This window comes from Schistocerca piceifrons, chromosome 3 (assembly GCF_021461385.2).
Source record: "Schistocerca piceifrons isolate TAMUIC-IGC-003096 chromosome 3, iqSchPice1.1, whole genome shotgun sequence".
Lineage (NCBI taxonomy): Eukaryota > Metazoa > Arthropoda > Insecta > Orthoptera > Acrididae > Schistocerca > Schistocerca piceifrons.
The window spans coordinates 577,945,228-577,964,865 of record NC_060140.1 but is presented as its reverse complement, the minus strand read 5'-3'; positions in this window follow the sequence as shown (position 1 = coordinate 577,964,865).

Genomic DNA, 19,638 nt, shown 5'->3' with positions numbered 1-19,638 from the left:
GAGGGCTTGTTTACTTCGCTTGCTTTCACTCTATTATCTGGTACCGGTTAAACATTTTGCGACAACTTTGTGCCATCACCAAAAATATTCTTACTCCCGAAAAGGGCTGTCAGACTGATTTGCGCTGTTAGTTTGCGAACCTCAATACTGACTCATTCAGAAGAAACTGCAAAATTCATTCAGTGATCACTAGACGCACTTGAATATCGCTTTCATAAGTATAGCACAGGAAGGTGTACACCACTGACTAGGTTTCATTTTCAATAGGCTTCCAGTGACACTGCAAAATATAGTGATAAACCCCAAGTAATAAAACCAGAGTTGAAAGGTTTCCTTGTGGCACAACTATTTTATTCCGTACAGGAGTTCGTTGCAATAGTTGAAAACTGTTCTTCGTTATTCCTAATCTCTATTTTTCACGTTTTATTGATTCTTTAATTCCTTTTCTAATCAGCGTTCTGGGAACTATGTGCTGACAAGTTCCATGGACAAGTAGCTTTGATTCACACGGATCCAAGGAACCTGATAAATAAATAGGTAAATCAATAAATAAATAATATGAATAAGCTCGTCGAAAAAGCGTTGCTTATCGAAATCACAGTCATCATCTTTTGGTGTCGATATTACGAGATCACACATCAGCTGTGGTTTCTCTGCTCTAATGAACGTGTTAGGCAGCAGACAGTCGACAAAACCCGGGAACATCTGCCAGTACCCACATGATATTACCTGTGCAGCGTGATACAAAAGTTTGAACAAAAGGAACTTCTGCTCGTTCTTTTCAAAAAATATTTAATGTAGCTTGCGTTCCTTTTCGTCTGTTGTATTTATGTGTTTTCTGGCTTAAATTATCGCCACGTTTCAATGCGACATGTTGTATAATCTCTGTTTTTTCGCAATGTGCTATCGTCCAGAGATCGCGGTGCCACACCACAGTCGGCAACACGAAACCATACCACAAACAGTACCGACAGCGCGCTGTAACCCGCAGCAACCAATGGGAAGCATTCCAAAAGACCACGCCTCCGATACAGCACAGCCCTCACGCTGGGGTCAATATAGTGTCGAGCATGCAAGAGTTCAGCCTGTAATGGTCGCCCAGTCGTAGATATTGCTAACTGCTATAGTCGCACTATTTCACTCCCATTTACGGAGCTTGTTAGCACTTGATGTTAGGTTGGCACCATTAAAATGCATTGTGTTGTGGTAATCGCTGCTACTTGCTGGATCGCTGCTGTCTCTCGATGCTGATGCTGGCTCTAAATCTGGTTGTCTAGGGTTAAAAACATGAGGTCCCGTGTTTTTTATGCGCTTTTGATGATAAAGAACGAGCGAAACCAAGAAATATGTAAACTTCAAATACTTATTACTCTGGTGGCCATCTTAATTCCACTGTCCACCAAAGACCATGACACAACACAAAGTAGTACTTCCTTTAGATGTTCTTTGCATTGTTTATCCACCTCAAACAATAACACACAAACACACTTTACCAAAGTGACATTCCGACTGCGCGCCGACCCTTCTTGCTGCTTGTATTTATAACATTGTCAAAGAACTACTAAAAAGAGATGTAGTTTATAAGTCACATGTACATCTGTTATCATAATTTGTGCAGAAAAGTTATTAATTTGCATCGAGTGACATAATTTAACATGTTATTAAAATGACAGATTTGTTGACTTGACAGAATAATTCTTTGTTACAAAAAGGTCGTTTTATAGAAGTTTGTCAAATGACTTCTCTAATTTGCATAAATAAGTAAATAATATGAATTATTAAGAATTACATTGGTTTTCGTCTAAAATAGGATTGATTACGTGAATATTGAGTGAAAACGCTCCTAGTGAATAAATAGGTTTCACTGGGTGATTTTTATTTAAGGAGATCCAAAATACCTAAGTCGGCCACTATCTTTCGTGCTTCATATTAATTATTTAAGATGAACTTAGTGTTTTTACATGATGACATTTGCTGTATCAGGTATCAGTGATCAAGTGATATTAACTTTTGTGTGGGTCAGTTATTCAGTATAATTTAATGGGTTGGCTGTTTATGGAGACATGTTATGCAATCATTGTTAACATACACAATAACTTTTCTATAATCATAAATACTCGTTAAACTGGTTGAATTTGGAGGGTATCGCATACTTCGGTAAAGTAAAGCCTTTAATATGTTCCGTTACAAGCCCCAGTTCGTGACTTCAGCTGAAGGAGTCAGCATTATAGTGTATGACTGACGAGTTGTTCAAGTTTCTGATGAAATGTACTGTCGTAAATGTTGCAGTTTGTATTGCAAGAGAACACTTTATGAATTAGTGCTTCGCTAGTGATGCCTTGCTAGTCAATCACAGTTTAAATTATACAACAATCCTGCGGCAAAGAAGCGTGATTTCATGTGTTCTAGTTCGATAAGCTTTCTCCCAGAACCCACAGTTATAGTCAGACGAAATTAGTTCCGTCTGACCACAAGATGTATCATACAATTTTTTATGTTCCGCTGTCGGATGGAAGTCTGGTGAACTTAGGCAGATCACTATATGGGATTTTCTGTGGCTGTACTATAGTCGCCCTTCTCCATGGTGCTACCGTCCTCTACGAGGCTCAACACTGTCAGACCGCCCACTGATCCATCTTCCGCAGAGTAATCACTAGACGTTGGGGGGCATGTAATCAGCACATCTGTTAACCCGCAGACATTACACAGTCTTCAAGTACCTCTTCAATTGTCTTGACGAAGCTGAATAGATCCTATTGTAGTGCGCCCACCAAGGTAAATTCTATCAGACATGATGGCCGCTAAGCCACCAAGGCGGACTACCTCTGCTACAGTGACAACCTAACTAGAATTCTGGCACCATAAAGCTACCATACATTCTAGATTCAGTGATGTTAAGGCCATCATATTGACAGGAATAAAAATCGTACAAAATACATATCGTGCATTTCCATTATACAGACATGTGAAACCGTTATCGAAAAGAAAAAAAATCTATAAAAACGTATAATATGAAATCGCAGATAAAAGCAGCAATGCAGGACGACGAAGAGAAGTAGTATATTTGCTAAGTAGCTGCTCTGGTACTAACATACGTACACACTCCTAATATCCTGATTTATAAGACATCAAACATGACGTAAAGTAGCTCAGATAGTTATCGTTGTGAGCAGATTAGTACTATGATTTCAAGTATACTTCTTAGAAGTAGCATGCAATGGGTTCTTCTGCGTATTATTGTGTAACTTCACTCGTATCAATTGAGTACACAAATGGTGGATACGTATCAACTGAATACAGAAATGGAGAATATAAACATCGTACACTAACGTCTGAATGAATTGTGCTACAATAAAAACGAAAATGGCTTTACTTTCGTTCAACATTCCACCAAGCGTAGGAACTTGCTCAATGGATTGAACTTACAAAGGCTTAGTGAATGAAGTACTCCGCCAGGCGGCGGAAACAGCGACGAGAAATCGGGGAGAACTTACTACGGCTGCCGGTTTCGCTTGGCACCACGGCTCCATGTCGATGATAGACTCAGGGGGTTCGTCAATGTAAGGGATGGAAACTTTCTGCACAAAGTGCCCGGGAGGTGCAAGCGGCGGACTACAGAGCGAGTGACTGAAGACAACGGCCCACTCCGATTCCGTCAGCGGACGCTCCACGAAACGCTGTGCTTTGTTACAGTCTTCTATGTCTGTCGCTACTGTCGGAGGTTTACAGGTTTGTCCTTAATAGGTTATTAACAGTATCTGATTGCTGTTTTTTGTTTTTTAATAAAACTAAGGCGTGCTGCTATGTCTTGTCAGAGTTTCAGCACGCAGATTTTTGAGGTAATTATTTAGGGTATACACAGCTTGAAAGCGTGGTCGCGTTGTCAAGAGTGAAGTTAGATCCCTATGCGAGCAGAACTCTTGGTTAGCGAGCGCATGTTGCTTTAAAAGAATCCTACAATGAAAATAGCACAGGAGCTATTACCCACAGACATGCGAAGCTCCCTGCAGGCAAACAGACTAGCAGTAAATATTTCCCGCTTGGGAACCGTCGAAGTAAACTTACAGTAAATCTGACTTCGTGTGACGCAAGCGTCTCTCAAAGAACAACTACAGACTGCGGAAGTACCACACATCTGAAACATGGCTTGCCTTATTCGTACACGACACACTGCAAGTAACAGTCGCAGATGAACAGGTAGATTCCATCTTCTTACATTTCCTAAGCGTGTTAGACCCTGTACCGCAGAGTCGATTAAACAGTGGTAAAGCAGCCATGACTCCGAAGATAGTTTTCAACATCATAGTGCTTTACTAGACACGGTCTCCTTGGAGGTGGTAGCCTGTTGCCTTCTCCTGGCATTTGAACTGACTTATCCAGTGAGTTACACGACGACGTAAAATTCAACTTTGCTTCCGAACGAAGGTGCAATGCGGCGCTTTTGACAGCAACAAACATCCCCAAAGGTGAAAGACGTGATCAGTGACAGATAAAAATCTTAGGAATCTCTGAGATCGAATCCGAGACCTATGGATTTGAGTACGGTACTTTACCACTAACAAGTAACTCACGCCATTAGCGAAGTAGCTTCGCAAGCGCGGGATTAGCTGAGCGGTCTAAGGCGCTGCAATCATGGACTGTGCGGCTGGTCCCGGCGGAGGTTCGAGTCCTCCCTCGGGCATGGGTGTGTGTGTGTGTGTTTGTCCTTAGGATAATTTAGGTTCAGTAGCGTGTAAGCTTAGGGACTGATGACCTTAGCAGTTATGTCCCATAAGATTTCACACACATTTGAACATTTTTTTGAGCTTCGCAAATGTGTGACTGTGATTGTTCAAAATGGCTCTGAGCACTATGGGACTTAACACCGTAAGTCATCAGTCCACTACAACTTAGAACTGCTTAAACCTAACTAACCTAAGGACATCAGACACATCCACGCCCGAGGCAGGATTCGAACCTGTGACCGTAGCAGTCGCGCGGTTCCGGACTGAAGCGCCTAGAACCGCTCGGCCACCACGGCCAGCGTGACTGTGATGGGCTCGACGAATAGTGAACTCGCAGAACCCTATATTCTATACAGAAATCAGGATGACATCACTTTCGTGGGCGTCCGTAGAGATATACCCAGAAGGGGGCAAGGCAAGACCTTAAAATTGCCTTTTTTTATATAAATGAGTCGCTAAGTCTCGAGAAGGTAGACTTGCCTCACTGCGTCAGTCATGTAATGCTGCATCTGGCTAATCGAGAGGTTCGGCAAAATCACTGGAAATCACTTCTGTTAGTGTTTGAGAAAGCTGTACTCGGGATTGCACGGGAGGGAGAGGGAAGGGGAGACGGCAAGCGCCCCCTTTAAACCCCACCCCCTACCCTGAGGATGCCTATGATCAGGCGCGCCCCACGGCAGCGTAATAGGGTCACTACGGATCTCAATACACACAAAAGATTTGCCAGCCAGGACCATCTGCGATGTAAGGCTGATCGCTGACGATGCTGCCGTATTCAAGAAAATATCGTGGTCGGACGATAGGAGGAAATGCAGAAAGAGCTGCACAAAACTTCCTCTTGTCGTAACGAACGGCAACTCTGTGCAAATTACATAAGCTCAAGATAATTGCTATGATAAGACAAAGGAACACGACAATAAGATTAGTGATGAATTCTTCGAGTCTTTGAATCATGTAATTACACTGTCCAGTCACACTAATGGTACAACCTGTCAAAAGCGTGAATGACCACCTTATGCAACATGAGGCGTGCAGAAAGTGTGTCAATGACGTTCTGGAAAGAACCGACAGCGATATGGAGCCATGCTGACTCCAGTGTCGTAACCAGCTGCACTATGTTTCACGGTCGAGGATCCATGGCGCGAACAGCCCGATCGTGATGGTCCCAAAGACTCTCGACTGGTTTTTTATCTGGGGAGTTTGGTGCCCAGGAGAAAATGTCAACTAATCCCGGTGCTCTTCAAAATACGCACGTACACTGCTAGCTGTGTGACACGTTACGTTATCCTGCTGGTAGATGTCATCGCGCTGAGGAGAAACAAACTGCCTGTAGGGGTAGACATGGCCACAAGGATAGATGCATATTTATGTGGATCGACTGTGTCATCCAGGTTGCTGAGATCACCCAGGACATGTCACGAAAACAGTCCTCAGACCATAACGCTCCCTAATCCGGCCTGGACCCTTCCAGCGATTGTCGCAGAGTGGTTTCTTTCCGACATTTCACGCTGTACACGCTAACGGCCATCTGTCCAATGGAGCACAAAACGTCATTCATCTCAAAAGGCTACCTCTCGCCGCTTAGTGGACGTAAAGTTGCGGTACTAGCGTGCAAATTCCACTCTTCGTCGATTATATGCTTCCCGCAATAGGTAGGAATGCCACCGATTTGCTTGTATATTCTGTTTACAGAGCCACTGCGATGCACCATGGGTCACAGAAGACTGTTTTGGATGTGTCATTTTGTCATGCACGGTATACTTTAATCACGGCGGCACGCGAACAGTTTACAGACTTATTTGATGGGATTGCTGCCTGATCATGCCGTTTTGGACGCCATGCAAATGTGGAAATGGAGCGATGTATCTGACGGGTGAACTAGACACCAGAAACGTGTACAGGCAAATAGACGTGCAACTGTTCTACATCTACGTCTACATTTATACTCCGCAAGCCACCCAACGGTGTGTGGCGGAGGGCACTTTACGTGCCACTGTTATTAGCTCCCTTTCCTGTTCCAGTCGCGTTTGGTTCGCGGGAAAAACGACTGCCGGAAAGCCTCCGTGCGTGCTCGAATCTCTCTAATTTTACATTCGTGATCTCCTCGGGAGGTATAAGTAGAGGGAAGCAATATATTCGATACCTCATCCAGAAACGCACCCTCTCGAAGCCTGGCGAGCAAGCTACACCGCGATGCAGAGCGCCTCTCTTGCAGTCTGCCACTTGAGTTTATTAAACATCTCCGTAACGCTATCACGGTTACCAAATAACCCTGTGACGAAACGCGCCGCTCTTCTTTGGATCTTCTCTATCTCCTCCGTCAAACCGATCTGGTACGGATCCCACACTGATGAGCAATACTCAAGTATAGGTCGAACGAGTGTTTTGTAAGCCACCTCCTTTGTTGATGGACTACATTTTCTAAGCACTCTCCCAATGAATCTCAACCTGGTACCCGCCTTACCAACAATTAATTTTATATGATCATTCCACTTCAAATCGTTTCGCACGCATACTCCCAGATATTTTACAGAAGTAACTGCTACCAGTGTTTCTTCCGCTATCATATAATCATACACTAAAGGATCCTTTTTTCTATGTATTCGGTATACATTACATTTGTCTATGTTAAGGGTCAGTTGCCACTCCCTGCACCAAGTGCCTATCCGCTGCAGATCTTCCTGCATTTCGCTGCAATTTTCTAATGCTGCAACTTCTCTGTATACTACAGCATTATCCGCGAAAAACCGCATCGAACTTCCGACACTATGTACTGGCCGACAATAGGAACCTAGGGGCTACCAAGAGTGTCTTCTCATCGCACACAACACGATGGCTCGGCTAATTCTAAGGTACTATTCCAGTGTTTGGCGTTCTTAGTAACAAGTCCTCATGACAACAGACATCAAACGGATTCAGAGACACACTGCTAGCATCGTAACGGGTCGCTATAGTCCACACAAAAGCGTGACATGCTGAGAATTCAAATGGGAATTCATGGAAGAAAAACGAAATAGTTCACGCGAAACCCTGTTGCGTAAATTTAGAGAACTTGTGTTCGAACAACATAATGCTAGAACACTGTGTGTCTCGCGTAGGGATTATGAGAAAAAGACCTCAGAGATTAGGGCAAGTGCAGAGAGATACAGCTGGCAATTGTCCGCGGTCGACCCCTGAATAGAATTGGAGAGAAAGAAAGAAAATCCAAAATATTCCTACGACGTAACCTCTTCTCGCTCTCCCCCGCCTTGCACTGTACAGTGGCTTACGAAGTATATAGGTAAGTAAATGTAGAAGCAAACTCAGCGTGCCAAGTCACTCAGATACTTAAACTGTAGAACCTTACTTCATGCAGCCACTTGCATTTAACGCTAAACGCCACGTTTATCTACGCGTTCTGTGGTGAGTTTCGCGACCAGCTCGGGGGCAGGACAGCAGTAGGAACGCGTGGGGTGCAGTCTCTAATGAGGCTACTCGTCGGCTGCCGCCCACCTAACGGCCCGCCTGATCGGTGACGTCCGTTACATAACGACCAGCCATAGTTCCAATTGAGCTCCCGCGAATTTCTTGCGAGCAGTGAGCCATTACGGCCTATTAGGCTTGCGTCAGCGTTCCCAAAGGATGAGTCTATCTGCGCGAACTCCTTCAGCTTCTACAGTCTAAGGATGAAAATGATGCCGGTTAAAGAGCTGGTGATTACTCTGCAGGAGCGGGTGCCGTGGCGAAGGTGGAGTGGGGTTGAGGGGAGTGAGTTGAGTACAAATGAATGTGCGCCCTAGTCGGCTGAGGCACAGACACGAGTTTAAACATCTGAACAGTTTGCTTTCAGAGCGCTTTTCATTCTCTGGCAGAGCAAACTCATTCTGCAGCATCCAGTCTGCAGACGTGCCCTTCCTTTTGAAGCTATCACCTGGGAGTATTAGTCCTCTCATTGTTTACCCTCCCGTAGGCAGAGAGATAATTACAACTGGGAGTCGCGCAATTCCGACAAAAAAGTCCCGTATTCTTCGTGAAAGAGATTAGAAACAAGAAGACTCAGAAATTAACGTTCCATTTACATGTAAGTAATTATGGACGCAGCAAAAGCTCAAACTGGACAAGTATAAGGCAGGACGTCGCCCGTAGCCCATTTCAAGGAATCGTGATGGAAGTGATGTACGAAAGCTAAGTACATATGGTCGGACGGGGATTTAAATCCCGCTCCTCCCAAAAACCAATCTAGTGTCTTGACTACTACGTCCCCATGCATAGCGAAATAGGATGCAGATGTGATTTGTGAAGCACACTGCGATAATCCAAATCAGAGAACTGTTTCGTAACAGCGACTGTACTGTTGTTGCTAAACTTTACTCCCAATGTTGTAATGTTTGTTATATGCTCCAAGTTATTATCAACTTCATAAAATTGCGGAAACAATGATTGACTAAGGTCAAGTAAAGAGTTAAGCCTTCACCATATATGGAGGGTATAATGAGTCAGAACGACAAGGAGAAAGTTTTACATTTAGGAAACTATTTCATTCTCTTATGGGGGTATCCAATGCAATGAGAAGATCACTGGCGTTGTGAGAATATTACGAGGAATTTCGGCAACTACTTCCTCATAATGTGTGACACTAACTTTCAGACTCTCAAGTTTCGCTGTTACCTCGTTTTGTTCGCCAGTGGTGACACATGGATGGTGCTCAAAGCAGCGACGTACATACCTGTAAGAAAAAGAAATAAGCCTTTAATAACGCACTACAACAAACAAGACACACACACACACACACATACAAGAAATTGATACGTCATGGAACCGTACATAATTTAGCACCGATGCCATCTAGACCCTCACGTACAGCCAACACTGCTGCACGACGGCCTGCTGAAGAATAATGCCTCCCAATTTTTTACTGTGTCCTCAATGTCCGTTGAGGTAGTACATGTCATGCATATTGGTCCGTCGACTTTCCCGCTTCACCGACTTAAGTTGCACCCCTCTGCTGCTAGAGGGCTCCGACTTGTAACGTGTAACATGGCGGCGTGCGATGCAACTATGACGGTGCGTGAGAAACAGCGTGCTGTAATCGGGCTTCGAATCAAAGAATTTGTCCATCAATGGAGTATCCTCTTCTTCAGCATGATAATGCCAGAGCACACGTGAGTGCTACGACATCTGCAACAATCCGACGCCTTGGGTTTACTGTCATCGACCTTCCTCCACACAGTTCCGACTTGGCCTTATTGACTTTCACCTGTTTCCAGAACTCAAGAGAACAGTTTTGAGGACTTCGCCTTGACAGTGATGAAGCAGTGCAACCAGAGGTGAAGTTGTGGCTCCGTCAACAAAGTCAAAGATTCTACATAGACGGTATCAACAAACTGATTTCTCGTTGGGAGGCATGTGTTCGCCGCTAGGATACTATGTTGAGAAATATGTATGTAGACGTGAAGAGTGAACATGCAGGATGTTAATAACGTTTGTATTATTTAAAAAGCTTTACGAGTTTTTCACATGTAAACTTCTGAGGCATTACTTTTTAGCTCTTCCTCGTAGGAGAGCCTTTTCGCAATTTGTAAAAGTATGTATAGCGTACTAACAGTCTGGAGCTTCAAGTCGGTTCATGAAGCATCTTCACAATGATACCTATCAGCTTCACGTTGGCCGCAAAATGCAAATGTCTGTATTCTAGTCGCGGGGAGACACAATACAGCGCAAACTCCTCTGTAGAGAACAAGTTTCGTTCTAAAACTGAGCCTGTAATTAATAACATATGGGTAATGCATTGCTTACGCACAGAAAGAGTGTGTCTTTAGACGGAAATGCTGCTACCTTGAAGGTGCAAGCAATTCAGAAGCACAAAAATCGTTAGTGAAAAAAGAGATCACCTAAAAGCAAAACATGTTAAACTGAACAGCAGATTAAATAATAGCATAACGTGAAGAATAATGAACACAAAATTCCCACGTGTGAGAACTGAGAATTACGGTATCAAGAACCACCCGTTAACTATGTTCAAATTTCACGCCAAGTGTGACACACACACACACACACACACACACACACACACACACACACACACACAGTTGTTTCAGGTAAAAACTCTATTATTACGAACACTAAGAATTTCTGTTAAGTAGCTGTTTCATGTTTCGTGGTATTGAACGTGTTCAATGAATGACACTGTCCATCTGTAAAGCGGTTTCGAAAGGAGACGACGGTCCACTGCTGCTGAATAGCGGTGAATATTTGCGGACCGACCGCCAGATGACGAAGTTCCACACATAAATCGGTGACGTGTCTAGCAAAATGCCAGTAGACGGTATGTATATCCTATGCGCTGCAAAGAACGCAGGAAATGGAAGGATATGCCTCTGACTTGGCTGTGGATTGACATTCTTGAGTGCACCTGAGAAATGTATGGCGGATTATGGGCGGTGGGGAGGAGGGGGGAGGGATTGATGGGTTCGCCCGTAACGTTCAGCACTTTGTCGTTGCCTTCTTGCGAGCTATAGAGAAATTTAAATTTATTCATGTTATATGGAGTGTTGTTTGAGGTCTACGACTGTATTATAAGATTATGTGAGGTAATTTATACTGCTGCAGTCACTTTTTACTTATATTTTACTAGCACAATGCATTTCGGCAGCATGCTGCCGTCATCGAGTGCATTATACAGTTAGTAACCTATCAGTTGATGTGTAAGTAACTGTATAATGCACCTGATAACGGCAGCATGCTGCCGTAATGCATTGTGCTAATAAAATATTAGTAAAAAGTGACTGCAGCAGTATAAATTATCCCACATAACCTATAGAGAAATGTTTTTATTTCCATCACCAGAGCTAAATTAGATACAGAGTGTCAGTTTTCCCGTATCAAGGGAAGAGGGATTGGCTGTTAAGTCCATATTTATTACCTGCCAATTATGGGCGGTGTTAAATCAGACAACCAACGGTGATTCGAAAATGCTTTCTGCGAGTATAGTGCTCGTAAAGGACGGGACAATGGCAAGGAAAGCGTTTCTGAAGAAGAGAAATTTGTTAACATCCAGTATTGATTTAAGTGTCAGGAAGTCATTTCTGAAAGTATTTGTATGGAGTGTAGCCATGTATGGAAGTGAAACATGGACGATAAATAGTTTGGACAAGAAGAGAATAGAAGCTTTCGAAATGTGGTGCTACAGAAGAATGCTGAAGATTAGATGGGTAGATCACATAACTAATGAGGAAGTATTGAATAGGATTGGGGAGAAGAGAAGTTTGTGGCACAACTTGACCAGAAGAAGGGATCGGTTGGTAGGACATGTTCTGAGGCATCAAGGGATCACCAATTTAGTATTGGAGGGCAGCGTGGAGGGTAAAAATCGTAGAGGGAGACCAAGAGATGAATACACTAAGCAGATTCAGAAGGATGTAGGTTGCAGTAGGTACTGGGAGATGAAAAAGCTTGCACAGGATAGAGTGGCATGGAGAGCTGCATCAAACCAGTCTCAGGACTGAAGACCACAACAACAACAACAAAGGACGGGAGATAGCTTGTGAGACAAGTAAGAGAACCACAAGAGTGTCCCCATGCGCGTCGAACTATGAGCGGCCTGTTAATCCGGGTAGTTACAGGGGAGAGGAAAGGGGGAGGTCCCATAAGCGGCTTCCGAGACTTTCAGGCAAATAATGGATTTAGTTCACATTCTGCCTCAGGTTACAGGTATGCAATCGGCTAAAATAAGGAACACAGAGTAGACATTACAAGAGTCTCAAATCAACGATGTACACGCTTCCCTGTGAAGGAGCGATCACAAATTTGTTATAGCGTACTATATTTGACGGACAAATAAGCGCTCAGACTCCTGGTACAGCGTGCGTCGTGTATTCCGGGTTTTAGACCCACCCGACGGTAAGGGAAGATAAAGGTAATCCGGCCGCATAAATAAATCTCAAATTCAAGTAGAGAGTAGTGCCCCGCAATAACAGAAAAAAAAACCGAGAAGGGTTGGCTGTACTGATGAATTCCGGTTTATTGTGCGCTTCGTTCTTTAAACGACTTCGTACACGTTTAGTTTGACGCAGTTTTGAGTAACCGATATTTGTTGATTCTGCAAAAGAGAACTCGACATTTCCTCGTAGCGCAAGTGCTAAGTAAAGTTTCAGTTCGTGGTATTGAGCAGCTGGTAAAGTCTGCCTGTAAATTCACGAGTCAGCAGCCGAGTCCCCACTCTGTCTACCCAGCAACGTCACAAGGTGTTTCTACAGCATGTTTCATAAAGGCCTTCAGCGGCGCGTGCTTCAAATCTGTGGCGACGCCGTGTGCAGATACGTCCAGGCAGTGTTTACTTTTAGATTACCGACTTAACACTCAAAGGAATACAGGAAACGAGTGCATTCTTCAGAAACGGAACATTGTAGAGTAAATGGCATTAACGTTGAAACGGAAGCCTTAAGACAGGATTTATATAACTACTACAAATATAAAACAGAAAACCAGTTCTTCTGAACGCATGAACATCTACTATGTGCTCCTAAAGCGATGGATATATTCCGATAGGACATGTAGCGTAATGTGGTGCAATTGTTCTGTAGAATTTAAGACTTCTTATTAAGTTGTGTTTCCGTTAATAGGTATAAGATTTCTTCGAAGAGCTGATGCGAAACGCAACAATTCTTAATATATGAGGCATGTTCAAAAAGTAACGGGGAATTTGTAATTTCGCGTGTTATATTAGTGCGAATCGAGCATTTTTTATTCATTTTGTTGGTAAACATGTCTGAAAAATATCTGTAAAATGTCAGCCAATTCGAATGTTTAGTCCAATGTCAGCTGTCAAAAAAAGTGTTGCACAACTCGCCTCAGAAATTAACTGTGCGTTGGGTAAGAACCCAGCATTAGCTTTAATATTCACCACAGTACCTCTGTTGCCTCTAATAAAATTGTCCATGATGCCATCAGCGCCACGGCCCTGATACCGTTTTCTGCACGTAATGCTGTTGTCCGCACAAGTAGTATGAAAGAGCTTTCTGCATTACTCTCATAATCTTCTTACTTGTAGCAAGCATTTGCAGCGGCAGTCACTTCTTTTACTTACAGATCGCTTCACCATCCATTTCACTCAGTGTTTTGCAAAATATCTTTCTACCAAGGAAAATTATTTTTTGTTTCATAGCAATAAGTAATTTGCCATCGATTTTGCAAAGCTATCTGTAATGATTTCTTAGCACCCTTTCTTAGCGATTCCAGTAAACCATACAGAGTATTTTCGCGTTTTTTTTCTGAAGCGTCCTATTGTGGTAACGCTGATTTTTGTACACAGCTGTTTGATATTGGTGTAACTACTTTAGAGATGACTGAACGCCAGTTACTCCACAAATACTACTTCTTCGTAACTAACACTAAATCTAGAAACTAAACCAACGATGGTAACTAATATCACACGAACACAGCCGACATATATCATCGCGCGCTGCACTACAGTGCTAGGCAGGACACAGGCACCTGGTTTTTGGCGTTCCTGTAGGGCAGTTTCACGGTTATTCCGGGAAAGGCCACTTCTCCCACCAACAGCGCTTCTTCCTCATGAGTTTGCCGACAGCCTAAATCTTCCTGTGCCCTGGCTAGGAGGCTCCATTCTGTTGTATGACGTCTTCTCAGCCCGTTTGGTGAGATCAGGCTTTTTGCCGCGGTTGTTTGCCACTTCAGACGCCGCAAACAGTCTGCCTGTGTCCCGCCGCACGTTAACTGCGTTTATGTAAAACGAATCCGCGGATGTTAACGCGAACGCTTCCGGGACGGGGTGTTACGCCGGGCGCACATCGAATGCGCTCCGCGGATTAACGACGATGGTCAAGCACCACTTTCTTTCTTTCTTTCTTTTTTGTTTAAGTTACTAGTCTTCTGGCTGATCTGATGCGATCCGCCACGAATTCCTCTCCTGTGCCAACCTTTTCGGCTCAGATTAGCACTTGCACTCTTCATTCGAAATTATTTGCTGCATATATTCGAACCTCAGCACTGAAAGACCTAAGTCGAAACAAGGCCCCGGGAGTAGACAACATTCCATTAGAACTACTGACAGCCTTGGGAGAGCCAGTCCTGAGAAAACTCTACCATCTGGTGAGCAAAATGTATGAGACAGGCGAAATACCCTTAGACTTCAAGAAGAATATCATAATTCCAATCCCAAAGAAAGCAGGTGTTGACAGATGTGAAAATTACCGAACTATGAGTTTAGTAAGTCACGTGCAAAATACTAACGCGAATTCTTTACAGACGAATGGAAAAACGCCGAATCCGACCTCGGGGAAGATCAGTTTGGATTCCGTAGAAATATTGGAACACGTGAGGCAACTGACCCTACGACTTATCTTAGAAGCTAGATTAAGAAAAGGCAAACCTACGTTTCTAGCATTTGTAGACTTAGAGAAAGCTTTTGACAATATTGACTGGAATAATCTCTTTCAAATTCTGAAGGTGGCAGGGGTAAAATACAGAGAGCGAAAGGCTATTTACAATTTGTACAGAAACCAGATGGCAGTTGTAAGAGTCGAGGGGCATGAAAGGGAAGCAGTGGTTGAGAAGGGAGTGAGACAGGGTTGCAGACTCTCCCCGATGCTATTCACTCTGTATATTGAGCAAGCAGTAAAGGAAACAGAAGAAAAATTCGGGGTAGGTATTAAAATCCATGGAGAAGAAATAAAAACTTTGAGGTTCGCCGATGACATTGTAATTCTTTCCGAGACAGCAAAGGACTTGGAAGAGCAGTTGAAAGGAATGGACACTGTGTTGAAAGAAGGATATAAGATGAACATCAACAAAAGCAAAACGAGAATAATGAAATGTAGTCGAGTTAACTCAGGTGATGCTGAGGGAATTAGACTAGGAAATGAGACACTTAAGGCAGTAAAGGAGTTTTGCTATTTGGGGAGCAAAATAACTGATGATGGTCGAAGTAGAGAGGATATAAAATGTAGACTGGCAATGGCAAGGAAAGCGTTTCTGAAGAAGAGATATTTGTTAACATCGAGTATAGATTTAAATGTCAGGAAGTCGTTTCTGAAAGTACTTGTATGGAGTGTAGCCATGTATGGAAGTGAAACATGGACGATAACCAGTTTGGACAAGAAGAGAATAGAAGCTTTCGAAATGTGGTGCTACAGAAGAATGCTGAAGATTAGATGGGTAGATCACATAACTAATGAGGAGGTATTGAAGAGGATTGGAGAGAAGAGAAGTTTGTGGCACAACTTGACTAGAAGAAGGGATCAGTTGGTAGGACATGTTCTGAGGCATCAAGGGATCATCAATTTAGTATTGGAGGGCAGCGGGATGGTAAAAATCGTAGAGGGAGACCAAGAGATGAATACACTAAGCAGATTCAGAAGGATGTAGGCTGCAGTACGTACTGGGAGATGAAGCAGCTTGTACAGGATGGAGTAGCCTGGAGAGCTGCATCAAACCAGTCTCAGGACTGAAGACCACAACAACAACAACAACAACATTCGAATCTCTCTTCCTCTACAGTTTTTTACCCTCTGCAGCTCCCTCCAGTGCCATGAAAGTCATTCTCTGATGTTTTAACAGACATTCTATCATCCTGTCCCTTTTCTTGTCAGTGTTTCCCATATATTCCTTTCTGCCAATTCTGCGGAGAACCTCCGCATCTCTCACTGTATCAGTCCAATTTTCAACATTCTTCCGCAGTACCGCATGTCAAATGCTTTGAATCTAATCGGTTCCGGGTTTCGGACCGTCCATGATTCACTATCCTACAATGCTGTGCTCCCGAAGTACATTCTCAGAAATTTCGCCTTCAAATTAAGGCCTACATTTGATACTAGTAGATTTCTCTTGGCCAGGAATGTCCCTTTTGCCAGTGCTAGTATGTTTTTTATGTCCTCCTTGCTCCGTCCGTCATCGATTATTTTACTGCCTAGGTAGCAGTAATAGCTTCATCTACTTCGTGAACACGAATCCTGATGTTAAGTTTCTCGCTGTTGGCATTTCTTTCACTTCTCATTACTTTCGTCTTTCTTCGATTTACTCTCAATTCATATTCTGTACTCGAGACTGATTATTCATTCCAACAGATCCTGGAATACTTGAAGAGATCAGTCTCACCAGCAAATTTATCATTGATATCCGTTCACCCTGAATTTTTATCCTACCCCTGAACCTTTCTTTTATTTCCGCCGTTTCCTCTTCGATGTGTACAGTGAACAACAGGAGCAAAAGACATTCCTGTGTTACACCGTTGCGAGTGCTCCTGGTTACGACTGATCGGTCGGCACGACTCAGAGTAGCCAGGAGCATTCCCGAAGATACCCAGCGCATCTCTGGACGAAACGTCGCGAACCGAAAACGTTCTTCGACTACGGCCACACAGCCCGGAAGATTCATGAGTAATCTTGTACATAATGTGTATTATCCGTCGTGCGCCCGCCCTGTTGACCTTGCGGTCTAATGCACGGCTTTCCGGGCGGGAAGGAGCGCCGGTCCCCGGCACGAATCCGGGGGTCCGGTGAGCCGGCCAGTCTGTGGATGGTTTTTAGGCGGTTTTCCATCTGCCTCGGCAAATGCAGGGTGGTTCCTGTTATTCCGCCCCAGCTACACTATGTCGGCGATTGCTGCGCAAACAAATTCTCCACGAACGCGTACACCACCATTACTCTACCACGCAAACATAGGAGTTACACTCGTCTGGTGTGAGACGTTCCCTGGGCGGTCCACCGGGGCGTCGAACCGCACAATAGCCCTGGGTTCGGTTTGGGGCGGCGAAGGGGTGGGTGGACTGCGGTAGTCGTCGTGGGGTAGCGGACCACTGCGGCTGCGGCGGGGACGGAGCCTCTCCGTCGTTTGTAGGTCCCCGGTTAACATAATATAGCATCTGTCGTGGACCTACTTGTCTCAGAACTTCGAACATCTTGCACCGTTTAACATTGTCAAAGGCTTTGTCCAGGTCCACGAATTCTGTGATCGTGTCTTGATTTTTCCAACAGTCTTGCTCTCATTATCAACCACAATCTCAGAACTGCCTCTCTGGTGCCTTCACCTTTCCTACAGCCAAACTGATCGCCATGGAACAGATCCTCAACTTTCTTTTCCAATCCTCTGTACATTATTATTGTCAGCAACTTGGATGCGCGAGCTGTTAAGCTGATTGTGCGATAATTCTCGCACTTATCGGCTCCTGCAATCTTTGGAATTATGTGTGTGAAATTTTTCGAATGTTTGATGGAAATCTGCCAGTTTGATATATTGTACACACTAACTCGAATAGTCATTTGGTTGTCACTTCCTCCGATGATTTTAGAAATTCTGATGGTATGTTATCTATCCCTTCTGCCTTATTTTACCTTAAGTTATCCAAAGCCCTTTTAAATTCTGCCTCCAATAGCGGATACCCCATCTCTTCTCTATCGTCTCCCTTTCCTCCTCCTATCACATGAGACAAGTCCTCCCCACTGCTCTCTAAATGTTGCTGTTCGTGCTTTTAATTTCACCGAAGTTTGTTTCGACTTTTCTACATACTGTGCCAGTCCTTCCACTCTATAAGCAGACAGGTTAGGAAGACTGCTGCTGTCCTCGGGACGGAAGGTTTTGGGGTGGGAAGGGGGGGGGGCGAGAGGTGAATAGGTGATTGAGGACCTAACAGCAACAAATAAGACGGGCTGAAGTGGACCGTGGTCAGTTGAGCGGTTTCTCGGCGAGCCCATCTTGGCAGCCGCCTGTGCAGCAACGGTGCCGTTATCGCGGCCGCAGACGGCACGGCGCCGCACGTATCTGCCGCCCTTCCGCTTCCTGCGGGACATCCGTCACCGATTATGGCATTCCAGGCCGGGGCACACTACACGGACCACACAGGGCGCTCTCGTCGCTACAACGCAGTCACCCCAACAACAACGGTGGTTCAATAATTCCACTGGCAATTACAACATTGTGTCATAGACCAGATTCCAATAGTCCATTATAGTTCGAAGTTTTTCTGGCGGTGACAGCAGATGAAGCTGACTGGCAGAGACAGCTTAGGTTCAAAAAAATGGTTCAAATGGGTCTGAGAACTATGGGACTTAACTCCTGAGGTCATCAGTCCCCTAGAACTTAGAACTACTTAAACCTAACTAACGTAAGGACATCACACACATCCATGCCCGAGGCAGGATTCGAACCTGCGACCGTAGCGAGACAGGCACTTCCATTTTTTTATTTACTTCAAATTTCATTCTCACACACACACACACACACATACACACACACACACACACACACACACACACACACACACACACACACACACACACCGCGCGCACGTATCGCGGAAAAGCATAGTGGTAACAATCGTACTGGTGCTCTTCAGCCTCATGCTATTTAAAATTTAAAAAAGCTTTTTCTATACTTTGAATAGAATTCTCTTGGGTGTTAGGCCGCGTCATTATACATCACTTAAACTACTATACAACAGACGTTTCGGCCGTCGTTGGAAATTGGAAATTTGTGACAAGGTTCTATGAGACCAAACGGCTGAGGTCATCGGTCCCTAGGCTTGCATATTATTTAAGCTAACTTAAACTAACTTACGCTCCGACGGGGGTAGCCGCGTGAACCGTGACAAGTCGCCCTCAGACCGCGCGGCTACCCCGCGCGGCCGGCCATCTTTTTGAGCGGTGCTCTTCAGAGCTCCACGAATAGAAGCACCGCCAAGACGCCTAAAATGTTCGGTTGTGCTATTTTTTTACGACGACGCGTCCTAACACCGAAAAGTGTTTTATTCAAATTCACATTCGTGCAAGCCTAAGAACTTTTATCCTTTTTTTCTATGAAAACGAATACAATCGATGTTGATTAAATTTGTATACGAAACGTAATAAGCTGTTGCTGCGATGTCGTGACAATGCTACATGTAGATGCCGTCGATCCAGGTCTCGCTCCTTGGACAGATACT